The sequence below is a fragment of the Topomyia yanbarensis genome, chromosome 3 (genome assembly GCF_030247195.1).
Source record: "Topomyia yanbarensis strain Yona2022 chromosome 3, ASM3024719v1, whole genome shotgun sequence".
NCBI classification, from domain to species: domain Eukaryota; kingdom Metazoa; phylum Arthropoda; class Insecta; order Diptera; family Culicidae; genus Topomyia; species Topomyia yanbarensis.
This window is the reverse complement of record NC_080672.1, coordinates 180919145-180926951: the sequence shown is the minus strand read 5'-3', so window position 1 is coordinate 180926951 and position 7807 is coordinate 180919145.

The window sequence follows — 7807 nt, the reverse complement described above, 5'->3', positions numbered from 1 at the left end:
TTGATCCCCTTCGCCATACTTCATACACACCACTGAAAATAACCAAATTCACACTAGAACAATTGAAGTCATTGTTGTCATAAAAAATGTCAAAAATGAACGCTTCATCGTAAAGAAACATAACTGTAATTGATTACTACAGTATACGTAGCAACCATTCATCCCACATTTGACGTTCCTCAACCATAATAAAGACAGCTTTCAAATAATTGCACGAAGATTTAGGGAATTCGTAAAAAAATCAGGTGGGAGATGCGTAATATGTAGTAACAAAAATAACAATATCTAATCATAACAATTTAATCAATACTACAATCCATTTATAAAATTGAATGGGGTAATGTACCCGTTTTTGCCCTATTAAGAAGGGTACCACATTATTACTACAATAAATTTATTATTTCAGCTTCTTTGATTTGTTATTAAGGTCCCTATAAACAATATAAAACTACAAAAAAATACATAGTTTTTTATCATTCCACGGAGTTGAACTGAAAAATAAAAAAGGGGATCAAGTTTCCTCAGTCTCCCCTACCTATTATGTGAAACACAGTGAATAATACATACAATAAAGACCCATTTTTATCAGTCTCATGGTGTATTTTTGGCTGACAAAATGGGGATATTGACTAAATCGGGAATTTTTTTTCTTTATAATAAACTAAAGCTGTTAAAATATTCTTCCCATCCCTTGATGTAATCTGATAACTATTTCTGATTATGATGAACTTTTCATTTTCGCATATTTCCATCTTCGTGATAAGGAAAAAACATGCTCAAACTGTAATTTTTGAAGTTTTAAAATTTTGCAGAATTAATTTTTCAGAAAATAGTAACAGAGTTCGTGTCTTTAGCGAATTTGTTGAGACTTTATTGTAGTCATGAATATTAACCTTAGAAAATTCACCATAAATACTTCTTGGACGATATACCGTCAAAATTATTTTATCAAATGATGCGCTGTTTAACGTTTGTAAAACTCATCGAAATTTGCGGTTAATACGTCATTCAACAAAAATCAAATGCTCATCAAAATCGATCAGGACCTGCTAGAGTCGAATGGATATCGTCATTTTTTTATAAATTTCTCTCTACATTCGGAAAGTGTTATCCTCGTTATTAATCATATTGCGTTTTCGTCTCAACACGACGCATTCCCAAAATAAAAACCTGTTTTATTCCACCTAGTGGTGCGATTGTTCTTTTCTCATTTGTCCAGACTATGATTCCATGGCTGGTTATATTCAATACAATGGGGGTAATGTATATTACATGTTCAGTACGATTTGCACATATATACAATGGATCGACAGCCACGATCTTGAGATACTATGTGATACTGAAACATCGCTTGAAACCAGCGGCGGATCATGGAGAAAGATCCGGGAGGTCCGGGACCAGCGGAAAATTTTCAACTTGTTAAGAAATTTTAAACTAGTTTTAATTTAAAAGTAGCAACCCCTCACTGCATACTCCCTCTGGGCCGGTATGATTGACGATTTTTAGAGTGATTGCATAACCTTTCTATATAAGAAAAGCAAAAAGTCCAAAAAAGTCAATTTTTGTCAAATTTTATTTTTTTTCGAGTTTACATCAAATCTCAATGTTTCATGCATTTTAAAGTCATTTGGCATCAAAAATACAAATTTGATTTTGAAAAATTTTCATTTCAGTATATATGGGAATTTGATGTGTGATTGCACTCTTCGACTCGTAACTCCGGAACCGGAAGTCCAATCAATAAAAAAAATTCAATAGCAGCCGATGGAAAGGTTGTACTTTTCATTTGATACTAACTTTGTGCAAATCGGTCCAGCCATCTCGGAGAAACAGAGGTCACATTTTTTCCACATACACACATACATACACACACAGACATTTTCCGATCTCGTCGAACTGAGTCGATTGGTATATGACACTCAGCCCTCCGGGTCGAGATTAGATTGACGAATTTAAGAGTGAATGAGAAAGGCAAAAACATTTTTAGCAAATGTTGAAAGATATGCATTTTTTTTGGTGAGCAGTTCTATGTTTCATAGACATTAAATCAATTTTAACTTCGCTTCCTATTAAATAAAGACCCTTATTACAGTACATCTCTACAAAAGCGAGCTCAATTTGAAAAGAAATCTGAGGATTATGATTGATTACAGAACTCTGGAATTTTCTATTGGAATGTTTTCAGGCAGGAATTTGATATTGATGCTATTAGACAACTGTGAAATCAAGACAAATAGATCAGTTACATATCAGGACGCCATTCCGACAATTTATCAAAAGACCTCATGATGTTTACAACAACAGGTTATCAATGTACGGATCAGATAATTGTTATTGTAATATTGAATTAAATCAGTAAGCATCAATAAATTTTCAACTTCAATCCAATTTTTTTGTGTGGTGGGAGTTGTATGGTACCTTCTCTTGGCAACGCCGTTGCTTGGAGTTAGTTATTTTGCTTTTCATATTCCGATATGTTTCAGATCGATCCGATGGCTATAAGTTAGAAAAATTGCAGCCAGAGGGTTCACACAAATGAACATTTTTGCACTGATAAGTTATCAAGTTCCTTCCATACAACTTGGAAGTGTGCGGTGATTATTTCTAGCGGTTGTAGATAGAAAAATGAAATACAAAATTTGTTTTATCGAAATAATGTTTGGCTTATTTCAATGAATTATTACTATATTGAACAATAAATAGGCGACAAAGAGTAATCCACAAACAACAAGCCATAACTTTTAAAGTATTCAAAATAGATATTTGAAGTCTTCAGTAAAGTTATTCGCAAAAGTAAGAGCTACAAATTTGTTGAAGGCATCATTTCGATATAATCACTTCCAAGAAAATTTGTGAAAATATCTCACTCATAGGGGTACTAATCAGCAAAAGCCTAACACCAAAAGAAAGGGCATATTGCCTCCATTAAATTCTCCGAAGATACTATTGACCTAAAATAAGCCGTTTTGGCGTTAATAATAGATTACATGTTTTTGGTCATATTTCTGGCAACGGGAAATGATAAAAAATTTTCGTCCGTGTTTAATGTTAAATATCTCTTTTGATAATAGTCTGATTTCAACAATCTATAGCTTGTTCGAAAGGTATTCGTTAAAGCTGTCTAAACATATACAAAGTGTTAATCCATGTTGTCCATTTCGGTAGATAATTTAAAAAACTGCAAAAAACGCCATTTTTACACAATCAAACAGTCATATCTTGAAAACTAAACATCAGAATCAAAAACAAATTAATAGTGTTCTTACTGTTTGACAGGTCTTTCATTTAAAATTAGTTTGGATAAGATCGGTTCAGCCATTGCTGAGGAACATGAATGAGAGTTTGTCCGTTACATACACACACAGACATTGTCCCAAATCCTCGAGCTGAGTCGATTGGCATATAAGACTCGGCCCTTCGGGCATCGGAAAAAATCTTGAAAGTTTGAGCGAATTCTATACATTTCTTTTATAAGAAATGCAAAAGGTAAAAATTTTGCTAAAATGTCTCTCAAACAACTTAAATTTGCAGTCCTAGGTCACCGACGGCCAAACAAACTTTCGTTGACTACATTGACCACCATAGACGGTTACGGAAGTGCCCGGGAAAAGCGGCCATCTTTCAAAACTAGCAAACTCATATCAGTTTTTCGGAAATGGTTGGGACGATTTTCACAAACTTAGTCCCAAATGATAGCTATATTAACCCCACAGATGTCTATAAAATTTCGGGTCGCTTATATGGTTCCGGAAATATACACTGAACCGTCCGGTCACATATGAAATTCCCATATAAGCCGGAACTCAAAATTTTTTTCAAGGGGGGGACCCCAAGAAATTTCAGAAATCGGATTAATATTTTTAATGCCAAATATCCTTAAAATGCATGAAACGTCGAGATTTTATGCTATCACGAAAATTTTTTTTTTTTGTGAAAATCGACTTTTTGGGACTTTGCCGATTTCGCACCTTTTTTAGTTCAATATTACCGTGGCTTTTTTTTTCTTTTACAAAATTTTAGAACTCGAATAATGATTTCTTTTCTTCTATATTTGTCATGTCATGTATAATAATGAAATGTAATATATGCATTTGAAAGCTTTTAATGAATATAAACAACGCAAACATTCTCGTGTTCATGATTGAGAAAGGCACAATTGCACCGCTAGGTGGATTAAAACAGGTTTTTTTTGTCTTATTTCTAAATATCGGGTAACGGCAAGAATCCGTCTTCCGTATTTAATGTTAAATATCTCCTTCGTTAATAATTTCAATAAAATATAGTTCGTTGGGAAGGTATTCGTATAAGCTGTCTGAATATGTGTGAAGTGTTTATCTAAGTTGTCAATTTCGACAATAATACCAAAAAAAAACTGCAAAAAGTGCCTTTTTTGGACATTCAAACATCCATATCTTAGAAACTAAACATCAGAATCAAAACAAATTAAAAGCGTTCTGTCTGGGTGTTTTTTTTTTACAATGGAGAAGACCTTTACGTCCTAGCCCAGTACACGTGCTATTGGTAGGGTCCAATCTACCACACGGGGTGCACTGGGGGCGTGTCGGGCTCGAATGGTGACCAGCCATTAATACCGACTAAACTCCATTGGGCTCCGCCATCATTCCTCCCAGGAACTACCTCTCGGTATTACTTCTGGGGGGATGGCTGTACTAAGTGTACTCATTCACTCTCACTCACGCGTTCATACGTCCTGTATGAGGCTTACTTGGGTGCTCTCTCAATCGCACTTTGATTCACTCTCAAACACTCCCACATGAGGCTGACTTTTGTGCTCACCTTTTTCGTTCCTTGCGAGGCTGACTTGTGTGCTCGCCCCACCCATACCGTGTGAGGCTGACTTGGGTGCTCACCCTATCACCTGATTCACTCTCATTCGTGCCACTCTATTGTACCTTTGTCACTCCCCCTGGCATCCCATGTGGGACATTTTTCTTAGGCCCCACTTCTGACATATCATGCGAGGCTGACTTGTGTGCTCACCTTTTTCATTCCTTGCTAGGCTGACTTTTGTGCTAGCCTCTACCATACCATGTGAGGCTGACTTTTGTGCTCACCCTTAACATGCCGTGTGAGACTGACTTGGATGCTCACCCTTTCACTCCTCTGCCACGCCATGAGGTATCGATAGCTAAGTCCCAACATACTACGCTACGACTCTCCCGTCTTGGCATGTGGCAGTCCACTTATACGCCTATACACTCACTCTTCTGTCTTGCTTCGGGGTGGCTGGGTTTACCCCTTACGCGGTTGCCATTCGCTGCGCCAAACCTGCCTCGGCATGAACAGACCATTCACTCCCTTTTCTGCGCTTGGCCTTTTTCGCTCCAGCTAACCAATCACTAGTTAGCCGTGCCCGTCGTCTGTTGCTCGGTTCACCAGATTACCTGTAGCCTACTGGCAATCTGGATGGTAGCAGCCGAGACTGCGTTCCACTTCTCCACCGATTGACACATCCGCTGAATAAGGGTATCAGGGGTTGTGTCCCAGCCACAGACGTCAAGCATTGCTCTTCTTTCGACGTCGAACCGATGACATACGAACAGTATGTGTTCGGCAGTTTCGTCTACACCTGGGCAGTCTGGGCAGACTGGGATCTCCGCGTGCCCGAACCTGTGGAGGTACTGTTGGAAACAGCCATGGCCTGACAGGAATTGTGTCAGGTAGAAGTGAACTTCCCCATGGGGTCTTCCCACCCAGCTCGATATGCTAGGTATCAGCCGGTGGGTCCACCTACCTTTCGAGGAGTTGTCCCACTCACGCTGCCATCTGGCGTCCGAGGTCACCCTGGTGCGCTCGCGGGCTCCCCTATTTCCACGTAGCTCGAAGCACTCCTCATATTCCCGAATGACCAGCCCGACTGGCATCATGCTCGCTATCACGCAGGATGCATCGTGCGATTCCGTGCGGTAGGCAGATATCACTCTGAGGCACATCACGCGGTAGGTGCTCTCCAGTTTCTGTAGGTAACTGGTTACCCTAAGTGCTCTTGACCATGACGGGCCGCCGTACCTGAGGATAGATACGGCAACGCCTGCCAGTAACCTACGTCTACTGGCGCACACCTTTGAGCTGTTGGACATCATTCTCGATAGAGCCGCAACAGCAGTCGACGCTCTCTTGCATATATAGTCGACATGGCTGCCGAAGGTCAGCTTGTCGTCTATAATGACTCCGAGAGACTTCAGACTTCGCTGTGAAGTGATCACGACTTCTCCCACATGGATAACTGCATGTTGTGCCGACTTGCGGTTGTTGACGATAACTACCTCCGTCTTATGATGAGCGAGCTCCAGACCTCTCGCGCTCATCCATTCCTCCACCGTGCTGATCGCGTGTTCTGCGGTTAGTTCTACCTCAGGAATTGACTCCCAGTAGACCTCCAAGGTTACGTCGTCAGCAAAGCCGACGATCTTGACCCCAGGAGGGAACTTCAGTCTCAGAACCCCGTCATACATGAGGTTCCATAGCACCGGGCCTAGGATCGAGCCCTGCGGGACTCCGGCGGTAATCGGAACCCTTTTCTGACCGGCATCGGTCTCGTATAGCAGTACGCGGTTCTGGAAGTAACTTTCCAAGATCCGGTACAGACCCACCGGTAGGCTAAGCCGGTGTAACTAGAGCGCGATGGCATCCCAGCATGCGCTGTTGAATGCGTTCTTCACGTCGAGTGTCACTAACGCACAGTATCGAATACCTCGCCTTTTTCGTTGGATCGCTATCTCGGCAGTATTTATCACTGAGTTGAGAGCGTCCACTGTGGACTTACATTGTTCCAAATCGTTGAGCTGAGTCGATTGGCATATAAGACTCGGCACTCCGGACCTCGGAAAAAATCTTGAAAGTTTGAGCGAATTCTATACATTTCTTTTATGAATTACTATATTGTCTTCGAATTAATAAATTTTCGTACAGACTGAAATACTATACTAACTTAAACCTATTTTCACTTTGAACATTTCTCTACTTAAGTTAAAGTCGAAATGATAAAAAACGCTATTGAAGAGCTGACAGCAAACATCTACCGGGTTATTCTGGCCGTACTGCGTGCGATGAGTAGAGCGCCGAAAGAAGTCCATTCTCCGCAGAGACCTACCAGGAACGTTGAAGTCCAGCTTAGCGAGAAGCAGAGGGCAGTCAATGTTGTCAGCGAGAAGATCGAACACAAAAAGTCGCTGCAGAAAAACTCTCCTGTTTCGTAGCGTAGGCAGGTTGATAAGAGCACAACGATGCTCATACAGTGGTAGTTCAAATCGATTTCGCCAAGGAAGCCGTCGAAGGGCATACCGGACGAAGCCGTCGAAGGGCATACCGGAAGAATGCTGCGTACCAGACTGATGTACAGTGCCTTCAGGCAGTAGACGTCGTTGAAATCTTGGGTGTTTCGTTTGATGAGTCCTAGTACTGCAAAGGCTTTAGCAGTTACTGCATTGAAGTGTTCGATGAAACGTAGCTTACCGTCAAGTATAACACCAAGGTCCTTGATTGATGAAACTCGTTTTACTGGGGCAGCGCTCACTGCATACTCAAACGTAATTGGCGAGAGTATTCGTGTGAATGTGATTATGTTGCATTTCTGAATGTTTATAGTCATTCCGTTTCTATCACACCAACTCATGATCCTATCTATGTCCATCTGAAGTGCACAACAATCTACCAGAGTTGTTATGATGCGATAAATTTTCAGATCATCTGCGTACATCATCTTACACGATGTCAATTCGCTGCAAATGTCATTCACAAAGAGCACGAAGAGAAGAGGTCCAAGGTAACTCCTTTGAGGTACACC